Source organism: Macadamia integrifolia, chromosome 11 (genome assembly GCF_013358625.1).
Source record: "Macadamia integrifolia cultivar HAES 741 chromosome 11, SCU_Mint_v3, whole genome shotgun sequence".
Classification (NCBI taxonomy): Eukaryota; Viridiplantae; Streptophyta; class Magnoliopsida; order Proteales; family Proteaceae; genus Macadamia; species Macadamia integrifolia.
This window is the reverse complement of record NC_056567.1, coordinates 21,623,757-21,635,191: the sequence shown is the minus strand read 5'-3', so window position 1 is coordinate 21,635,191 and position 11,435 is coordinate 21,623,757. Positions and strand designations below refer to the sequence as shown.

Here is an 11,435-nt window from a genome sequence, read left to right as displayed (position 1 = left end):
GAAGGGAGGTGAATCCCTTTAGCCTGAAACATATCATTTGTAGGAAAATTCCCATGACCCCATCGCCAACCTAGGAGAGAGAGCCTAGGAGGGAGAAATTTGTTCCAAACCAACCCCACCCAAGAGATCGAAGGGTATTGGGTTATGAGACCATCCTAGGCGGACTTAACAAAGAACAGACCCATCGAGTTCAAGCTCCACAGGCAGCGATCCTTCATAACCATAGAGGGCAGGTTAATGGTCTTGAATCATGTGAAAACATCCTTTAACAGGGCAGAATCAATAGATGGTAGTGCTCACTGACCATTCTCTATGAAATCGACAACTGAATGATTGAGGTTGAAGAACACATCCTTTGGTAGCCCTGAGAGTTTCCGAATAGGTTTGTGACCCTACTAGTTGTCTCTCTAAAAATTGATGCTACGACCATCTCCAATAAACCATCTTTCATTCTCAGCCACGAAGTTCCACATTCTCCTCACCCTAGGCCAGATAGAGGGTCTTTTATGACCCCTCTTACACATACCAGAAGTAGAGATAAATCTTGCTCTAATAAGTCTGCTCAGCTAAGAGTCTTTATACTTGATTTTCCAAGTTAATTTGGCAAGCAGAGCCTTGTTCACATCCTGGAGTCTTCTCAAGCGAACCCCCCCCCCCTCGATCTTTGGCTTGCAGACCTGATCCCATCTAATAGTGATGGTTTTGGAGGTGTCAATCTCTCTCGACCAGATGAAGTTCCTCATCCATTTCTCTAGGCATTAATCAAAGAAGCAGACCACCAATAAACAAAGAAGCTATGAAGAGGCATCATTGAGATGACATATTTAACAAGTTCAAACTGACCAGCCATGGAAAGGAGCGTACCTTTCCATCCTGCAAGCTTGGCTTTGATTCTATCCATCACCGAGAGACAGGGGTCCCTTTTCACTCTACCATGAAAAATTTCCACTTCTAAGTACTTGGTAGGGAAATTGCAAGTAGGGATGGCTAATTCCCTGCTAACCACTGCTTCCTGGCTGGGGGGATCTTTCCCAAAAACAACTTGCTCTTTTCTAAATTAAAGAACTGCCCAAAGAAACTTTGGTATAATGTAAGGAAATTCTTCAAATTTCTAACATACCTTTTGGAGGCATTTGTGAAGATGAACACGTCATCAGCAAATAGAAGGTGAGTCAGAACTTCAGTAGTGCGAGGTCCAACAATGGGTTTAATAAACCCTTTAGCAACCAACTCCCTTAGCTCATAGCATAAGTCCTCTTCTGCAATGATGAAAAGGATGGGGGAGATGGGATCTCCCTACCTCAAACCTCTACTGACATTAAAAAACCCCACAGGCCCACCATTGAGAAGAACATAAATTCTGGCTAACTTTAACATAGTGTGGATCCAAGCAATCATAGTATCTGAAAAGCCAAACCTACTTTGAACTTGGAACAAAAAGTCCCAGGATAGGGTGTCAAAGGCCTTTCTAATATCAATTTTTAGACCAAGACTGCCTCCTAGAGCAGAAATCCCCATGAGGTTAGCCAGCTTCGAGGCTAACCTAATATTTGTCTGAATAAATTTCCCTTTCTGAAAAGCACCTTGCTCATGAAAGATTATTCTAGGGAGAATATCAGAGATATGGGAAGCCATGATTTTAGATAATATTTTACAGAAAAAAATTCCCCATGGATAAGGGGAATTTTTTTAAAGAACTTGCCCCCTCTACCTTAGGAATTAAAAGAAAAAAATTGTTTTTAATTCCTTTAGGGAGAATACCTGAAGAGAAGAAACCCTTCATAGCTCTGCACACATCTAAGCCAATGACCTCCCAGTAAGCCCTAAAGAAAGCTCCCAAATATCCATCTGGGCCAGGCGACCTAGCAAGACCCAGCTCCCAAACCGCTCTTTTTATCCCATCATCCAAGGGAACAGAGTCCAATATCAAGCTATCAGAGTCCTGAAGAATCCTCGGAATGCAATTGAGCATTGGAGCATGGCAGTCTAGATCCACACACCTATGAAAGTTCTCATAGAAGGCAGTAATATAGGTGCCCAACTGCTCCTAATCGGAAATCACCGCACCATTCTCTCGAACAATGCTCCTGATGGCATTCTTTGATCTCTTCACCTTGGCCATGACATGAAAAAATCTCGAGCATCAATCTCCATCATGCAACCACCTGATCTTGGACTTTTGGGTTTGCAGTTTCTCCTGATTTTCAGTAGCTTTCAAGAGTCTAGTCCTGGCATCAATACGACACTGGACATTATCAAGCTCAGACTTCGAGTTAGCCACCTTATGGTCTAGATTTGGGAAAGCCTCTTATGACCAAGATTTCATAACAGCCTTGAGCCTCTTTAGCTTCAGAGCAAGGATAAAGGTGTAGGATCCAGATAGGGGACCCCCCCAAGACTCACGAACCATATCAACAAAACATGGGTGGTCCATCAAGAAGTTATTGACTTTAAAGGAGCGATTCAAAGCCTTGACAGACTTGCCCTAGCAAACAAGCAGGGGAACATGATCCGAAGCAACACGAGGAAGGATTTGCTGCAAGTACTCATCAAATGTCTCTAGCCATCCTTCATTCACAAAAGTTCTATCAAGGACCGCTGCCACATTCCCTCTTCTTCTGTTGTTGGTCCATGTAAATTTCATGCCTGAGGAAGGAATCTGAATCATCGAGGTTGCATCAACCATAGCTCCAAACTTAGTGGCTGCCCCTACGCAGAATCTGCCCGGGCCCCTCCTCTCATAGTAAAATAAAACTGCATTAAAATCCCCAATGATCATTCTGGGCCGCCCCGTTGAACCGGCCATCAACTTCATCCACAGCGATTTGCGATCAGCTCTCAAGCATTTAGTGTGCACCACAGAGAGGTCGAGGAGAATGCCCTACCAATCCACTTGCAACGAAATCTGTTGATGAAAACTAGAGGAGACCAGAGGGGTCTTTAAATTTTGCTTCCACATCACCCATAAATTGGGATGCATATTATGCCTTTCATTGGAAATAACATCTGCTTCAAACCTAAGTCTATTGAAAAATAACTTGGGAAACTTCGAAATAGGGACCATAGGCTCAGCCAAACAGATCATATCCAGACTATGGTCACGAACAATATTGCTTAAGGTTACCTTGGCAGCAACCTTCTTCACACCACAAATGTTCCAGAAGAGCACTCGCATGATCACATGTAGGAATTTCGATGATCAGTCCTTACATCAGACCGATCTTTCGTACTCACCAGCTTGCCTTTTTTCTTCTTCTGTCTAGTCCATCCAGCCAGGCCTTCCTCTCTGTGCAAGGCCATAGAGTCAACCCTCTCCACACCATCCACAGGGCTAACCATGCTGATCTGACGTTGGTTGGCAAGTCTTTTATCGGTATGACCTCCTCGGGAGCAAGGCCACCACGACTAGCCTACCTAAGACTCCTTCGAACACCGTCCCTGGCTTGACCCACAGCTTGAGAACCAGACCCGTCATTAGATGCCCCAATTGATTCAGGTTTTGGTTCAATAACATTATGGATTACCCCTTGTTCTAACCCCAACCCCACCGGGTTTGAACCATCGCTTGCTCCAATAACCACTTCTAATCGATAAGAATTGTGAGGATTTGACAAAGAGTCCATACCAGGACTAACTGCTCTATTATTAATATCTCCACATCATCGCCTAAAGGAGTAGGTCTCCTTGATTGGGGCGTACTAGAATTCTCTATGGAAGGATTCTCTATGGAATTCAATCCCTTGTCTGCAGCACCTCTTAAATTGGGAATATTCTCTCTAGGATCCTCTCCAACTCCTTGGTCTCTCTCTCCACCACGCATGGTGCTTCCGCCACTGTACATGGTGTTGTCTTCACCGTGAGCATCATAGTCACCACCCACCTGGCGAGGTCTGCCCAAGGTAGGGTTAGTATCAGGCACCATTGAACCCCTTAGCAATTCATCAGCATAGATTGCACCTGGAATGCCTCCATCATTCTTCCGAGCATCCCTCAGATCCACATCTTTCTTCTCTCTGCAATCTCCAATGATGTGGCAAACCTTTTTGTAGAAACCACACTTCCTCAGAGAGTCTTCATAAATCAAAGGTTGCTTGAACCAGAAAAGATTAGAAGTACCAGGTTGCCTGCGGTCAACCTGGATCTCCTCCGATCTAACACCCCCACCTCCATCTCCTGAACTCTGGCATAGTTCCTGAACACCACATTCTTAGTATGTTGATCAAGAGAGATAGGCCGGCATGTAGCCTTTGCCATCGTCAATAGCACCTTTGCATGCCAATATTCTAGAGGCAAATCAGGAAAACGCATCCAGACTAGAGCCTTGTTAATGAACTTCTCATTTACATTGAAATCAGGATGCCATCTCTGGAATCTAACGTACTGCCTTCCCACGCAAACAGGGCTTCTCCTCCACATGGATGCCATATCACCTTCAGATTCAATCTGGAAGATTGTGAAACCTTTGCCCATGGGCACCATTTTCACATTACCCTTTAGGTTCCAGGATTCTCTGGCTTCTCTTCGCACATCATCTAAAGATAAAAATCTAAAGTTTAATCTACCAATCAGAGCAAAGCGATACCTGGATAATCGATCTTCGTAGTCCTCTTGAGGGATAACTACTTTTGTGAAGTTTCCAGCATGAATAGGCTCTGGAAGATCGTTCACCTCAGGGAGTACATTCCCCATGGCTCTGGCATAAGTCTTCTTTGGCACAGGGTTAGCCGAAGGGCCTCCACCCTCAAGAGCAGCAGCAACTGATCCGTCCCCCCTCTGCACGGGGAGCTCTCCGTCAGGGTCGTGGCCATCACCCAAGATCCTTGCTTCATCAACACCTCTATCGCCCTCTCCACTTTCCATCACCAAACAAGATTTAAGAAACCAGAAAAATATTTAAGAAATCCCCGCAATTCATGCCACCCATTCAGGGAAGACTAGATGTGACGGATTGGGGCTTCCTCCATCATCGTGCTCACCATTAAACATCCATTATACTCAACACTAACTCTGGAGCGTGCTTAGACAAGCTTTCTTGTTCTATCTGTAAATAAACACAACATAATCGAGAGAGAGAGAGAGAGAGAGAGAGAGAGAGAGAGAGAGAGAGAGAGAGAGGGTGCATTTTGTTCTAGTACATGGTATAGGCCATGGGGCATGGTGTTGGTATAAGGTTAAACCGCTGCTAGAGAGTGCAGGACATCAAGTGACAGCGATCGACCTTGCTGCTTCAGGGATCAACATGACTAAAATTGATGAGGTCCATACCATGTCCGACTACACACAGCCGTTGATGGAGTTGATGGACGCACTTCCTCCAGGAGAGAAGGTAACCTAGTGGGATACAGCTTGGGTGGCATCAATTTGGCTATCGCCATGGACAGGTTTCCTCACAAGATATCCGTAGCTGTCTTTCTAACAGCTTTAATGCCCCATTCTACACATTCCCCCTCTTATGTCATGGATCAGCTCTCTCTCACTCTCTCTCTCTCTCTCTCTCTCTCTCTCTCTCTCTCTCTCTCTCTCTAAATACATCTGGTTGGCAAAAGGTTTCATCCTCATGGAGTTTTATTTATTTATTTATTACGAGAATAATTAAACAAAACGTTTTGAACATTTTCACTTGTCCTTAATCACACTTGAAAATCAATTAAGCTTCGCCATTGATTGCTTCTACCTTCATTTCTTTCTTCTTAATACAAATGGATCCAAAAGTATTCCTGAGTTCAAAGTTGTCATAATTTAGGTAATAGTTCTCACAAGGCCATCCTTTAGTAATTCTTTGGTTGGAAAAAATCACCCACAGTTTTTTTCTGTTCAACAATCTATTTTTCTATTTGGACAGAAAAAAAGAGAGGTAGATTTGTATTCAAGAATTGACGGAATTGTGTTCCTCTCATAAGAATCGTACCACATCTATGATCACCACCGCAAAAAAAGTGAGAATTTTTTTGTTTTTAGCTGGGTGGCAACTAAGGCACCTTTTGATAACGTTTCTGCTATTTTTAGACATAGAAATAGTAGAAACGACTTTTCACATTTTCGGAAACAAAAACGAATTTTTTGGTATTTGATAAACCTGTTTCTCTTGTTTTCTTTTTTAAAAGGTATAATTTTCTTTTTATTGTTTTACTTTTAAAACGGTACAGATAATCAATCTGAATTGATTAGGGATTGAGGATTGATTTCAACTGATATTGATATGATACGGCCGATACAGACGATATGATACCAATACTTGAGTCCCTCTAATTATTTTATAAATATAATCTTTGTATTTTGTGAGAAGTCATTATTGTCTGAGCCCTTATTTCAGTTGGTGATTATAACTCTTCTCTGGGGAATAGTGAAGTTTAATTTTTCCTTAAAGTCATCTTAGGTTTCATTATTTGCCATGTGGATCCATCCACGTTCTTCCATGTGGCAAATGGTGAAGTCTTGTGAAATATTACTTTTCGTGATCTTATAATTGTATTGAAAACAAACTTAACAATTTTTTTTTCTTGATAACTCTTACCACAGTATTCATGCTTCTCGAGCATGTAAAATGAATTCTTTTGGGTATTTGTTTAGTATCTATGACTTAAATATAATTTTTATTTATCATAAAGGTTCGACTATTGAGGATATGATAAGTAATTACATTCTATTTAAAATTTTTTGTTCAAAATAAAAAGATGGATACAATAGTTCCACTTGTGATCAATATAAGTAGAAACCAAGTTGTTTTACGAATTATAATAATGGAAGAAGATTTTCTAAGCAAGTAAAGTACTATATACCCTCTTACATAGAATATTTGAGTCATTAATTTTATTTAAAAATAAATATAACCATTTGAGGAGGCACAAGATACGCATTAGCCTTTATTTTTCCTATAGTGTTAGTTTGATGTTCTAATCAGCTGATGGCAATGTCGAAGGTGGATTAGTGACATCTCTATTTTCGTCTTGTTTTTTATTGGGTTGTATTTTAATCTTATTTGTACTTGGTATTTTTCCTCTTTTTCTGTTCATAGTCTTTTTTTAATACAAAGGACTTCTTAGTGAAAAAAAAAAAAAACTAGATAAAGAGGACAAATGTATTATTCTTCTCGTGTTAAGATTGCTTTGGGGTTGGGGGGTTGACCAAAATGATACTAGTAGGGACTAGATGAATAGGTTGATCAAAATGATACTAGTGGGGCTACTCAAATGGGGGTGTTTAATTAGTGCTCTTCACTGTTTTCAGTGAAGGTTGAATGAGAAACCTCCGTATGACCCGGTTTATACAATCGTGGGGTCAGTATGGGCTCGCAAGACTGGTTTCACCAAAAGCCTAGATACCCATCATTAGCAAAAAATAAATAAAAAAATAAAAAAATAAAAACGGAGGCTCAAAGCTGAGACCTCCTTAGGCCCAAGTACTCTACCGCACTAGTCTTTTCCAGCTGCACTGTCCTCATATATTATACAACTGTCTTCATATGTTATACGGTTTCATATAGGTTCACATGTTAAAATCTAAATTACTCCTATAAACACTTCTTAATAAAAAATGGGAAAAAATCATCTCAATAGTTTGCTTCCTCTAAGTAGATGCTTCATTTTGGCCATGTGAAATATAGGGTACGTTTTTTTTTTTTCATAGAACCCTAGGACCACAGAGTGATCTCAAGGCTGGGGTCTATGGAGAACCCTATCCAAAAGAGTAACATGGCAATTTTGATTGCTGAATATAAGAATAATACGGATTGACCACATGTGTGAAGGCATAAGAAATTTATCCTATCCTATGAAACAATGTGAAAATTGGACTCTTAGAGAAAAGGATTGGAGAGTAAATCACTCAATCACCAGCTATATTTGGGTTTAGGATCCATAAATATAACTCTAAATGTGACTCCAAAGGAGACATTGGTCAGCCAAGGAATGAGAAGTTATCAGGTTGTGGACCAAGGGAGGTGTAAAGACCTTGATTTGTCCGGTCAAACCAATTTTCTTATTTCTTTGGTATGAATAAAAATAAAAGAAAAAAAGGTACTTGGTTGCATTGCCTCTACGCCCAAACACAATGGCACGCAAAAATTACTGCCTTATCCCCTGTGTAAAATTATCATGAAAGTTGAGCCCCTATTACGCTCATTGGCCCCCATGTGACACAGAGCCAGACAACCATGCAATGATCTCTTGCTCAAATAATAAACATTCTTAAGCTAAAACATTGATTGCATCATGATCCATAAATTAATAATATCGAAGAGTAAAACCAATGAAAATAATAATAGAGGGCTTCTAAAAAAACAAAAAGAGGAAGAATTGGTGTATGCTCCTCCGGTGTAAACGGTTTAAACCTAAGGTATGCTCCTCCTCCGGTGCACATTTTAAAGGTCTCGCATTTAAAATGTCAATGCGAGCCCTTTAAATCATAGTCTGGAATTGAACTGGTTGGTCTCAACTTAGTTCAAATCATTACAAATACCTTGAAATCTTAAAAAATTCAGAACTTTTAAACCACAAATCTAAATTAGGTAATTCAAAAGGCATTTTGAATGGTATTTCAAATACTTCACCATGAAATGGAGTTAAAAAACCATTCTGGTCAGAAAATTATATTTTATAATATCATCCCACTAAACTAAAATAGAATCGTTTTCAAAAGAATACTAAAATTAAATCAATTTCAAACCATGTTTTGGTAGTGACACTTTTTTCAATAAATCCCATCTTATTAAATTTATTATAAAGTTAATTGACCAAATTAGGACCTAAATACTCCATATGGGTATTTTGATCTTTTTCACTAAATTGGTTCCAAACGTAGTTGAGATTGCTCGAGACCTCTTTAAGCCATAATCTGATCTTCTCCCATTTTGAAGGAACTATTTCAAAATTCTCATTATCACCTGGGTTACAACATTCCATTAACCTCAAATAACTTCATCATTGCAGTGTATCCAGGGGGTGGGTGAGAAAATCTTGTTACCTCAAGAAACTATTTATCTTTGACGAGTATCTTTTGGGGTGACAAAATCAAGTGTCTACAATAAGTTGAATTTAGAACCTAATCCTATAAGATACCTCCAGCATCCTCTTGTATATTCATGAGTGTTTACGATTACTTCAAAGAATTTTTCTAAACTCTATTTTACCACTTCCCAAATTCCGATTGAACTGAAACTTTATATGTTAGCAAGGGATCTTAGGGGTCTACCTGTTCAAAGAATTTAGATCCCACATGAACTATTACTTGACAATTATTTGAGATTCTCTTGGAGATTCCTTTTCAGGTGTGCTGTTTTGAAAACTCTTCTCTGAAAATTTGGACATTCACTCAAGGTGTTCCAATTTGACTAGTTTTCATTCCCCACCTCCCCCCCCCCCCCTCCTTTTTTTTTACCCTAGATCACTGAAAAAAACCTAAGACTGGCAAGGGTGGGAAGAGCTATGTCAATGTTTTTTTATAATTCAATTTTCTTGTTTCGATATTTACTAAAGATTTTATGGTTGTATGAATAATATTTGATTTAATTTCTATGCTAGATGGTAATCCAATTGTATTTTAAACTCTAGTTTCAAGAACTTTGAGGTGCTCAATTCTTTGTTCCTATAGTTTTTTCAAAGTACAAAGAAATCTCTACTTTCGAAAACTAACCTCTGATTCACCATTTACATATACAACTCTTATTTGCACACGTGACATGATTTAGAAATTTATTTAAAGTGAAAAATGACTGTCTAGGAGTGTGATCTGCCAGTGCTCCCAGATATCTATTCTCAGTTTTTATGAAAAGACATTTATACCCCTTGTCTTGGAGAGGAAAGAGATAGGCAAGAAAACGCTGGCATAAACAACACTCCCAGACAAAGAACCACTTTCAATTTTTAAAATAGCAAAAACTATACTTTATGAGTTAAATGTTTCTAAGTGGATAAAAGTATAAAACTGCCATTGATGAAACATGTCTATTGATTCACAAGAACGTAGTTTTATATTTGAATGAAATCGGATTTTTTAACAAATAATATTATCATAATAATGATATAAAAAGGTTTATTTAATTACTGCAAGATTTGAGGGTATTAGACCGGATACCAAATAATGATTGTTTTCCATGCAAACTTGGGTAGATCCTTGACAAAGTGACAAAAGATTCAAAAAACAAATGTCACTAGTTTTGATAGTTGTAAGAGTACTTTTGTATTAAAGGAAAATTAAGGACACTCAATAGTTTTAGTCAGTTTTTTTTTTTTTTTTTTTTTTTTTTTTTTTTTTTTTTGAATAGCGAATTTGTAAGATAGTGTTAAAACTAGGAAATCGAATTGACATGTCTGTTGCCAAATCCATATGGGGGTATAAGAAAAAAAAAAAAAAAATTCCCCAGATAAGTGATCGTCACTCCTCTATGGTTTCTCTTTTCTTCCTTTTTTTTTTCCCCTCCATTGCTGGCTCCCTAATGGATTTTCACAAGCACTAGTTGGTCATCATTTTGGAGAAAGTGTTCAATAAGCTAGATCCATTATGAATGGACTCTTATAATAGTGAATATCATCATTAATTTTCATTCCCTATTAAAGAAAATCTGAAATTCTATTTCTCAGTCCAATCATAAGGTTAAATTCCGTAGATTGAGGTTCTCTCTTCACCATTGGTGAATTGAAACTCTGTCCCAACATATTTGTCCTTTTTCTTTTCCAGAGGGGAATAAAATTTTAACATGTTTGTCACAATTGATCACAAATTTAAAAGAAAAAACACATATTTTTGTCTACTTCCTATTGGCAACTGAAAGGAATTTTTTCCCCTCCTATTGGTGATACTCTACAACTGAAAAGATTTGGCACTAGGAGAGATGCTGATAAGGCCTTCATCCTTGTACCCAGAAGATCTGTCAAAGGGGAAGGCCTTCTCTGAAGACAAATATGGCTTGATTAATCGAATTTTCATTGTATGCAAAAAGGATGTAGGAATTACTGAGGATTACCAGCTTTGGATGATTGACAATAATCCAGTTAGAGAGGTGATGGAGATTGAGGATGCTGATTATATGGCTATGCTGTCAAAGCCTAATGAACTGTGTTACTGTCTCTTGGACATTGCCAAAAAATACAGTTGAATTGGTCTCGGAAATCTTTTGCTAGCACTCAGATAGAAATACTGTCTTTTGAAGCTTTAACCTTCTTATTTCTTTACTTGCTGTTATGTGTAGTATTCAAATGTCTGAAATATTTTGGGCTTTGATTAGTAAGATTGTAGAAGGATTTTCAATTTATAATTATCATTATATGCTTGATTTTCATATAAAATAGTGTACCTAGTGCACTATTGGACGTCATGTATCCTCAATACACAAGACTCCTATTCATTATCAAAGTCTAGCAGCACCAACGTCCTATTCTTTTTCGCTAAAAGTTCATTTGTATTAAAAAGATGGAATGTACAAGAAAGCAAAACAGCAA

The 11,435-nt window shown here is 38.6% G+C and overlaps 1 pseudogene; it reads left to right on the top strand.

The window, feature by feature from the left end:
* The first annotated feature begins 5,122 nt into the window (after positions 1-5,122).
* Positions 5,123-11,092, top strand: LOC122092990 (annotated as a pseudogene).
* The last annotated feature ends 343 nt before the right edge of the window (positions 11,093-11,435 follow it).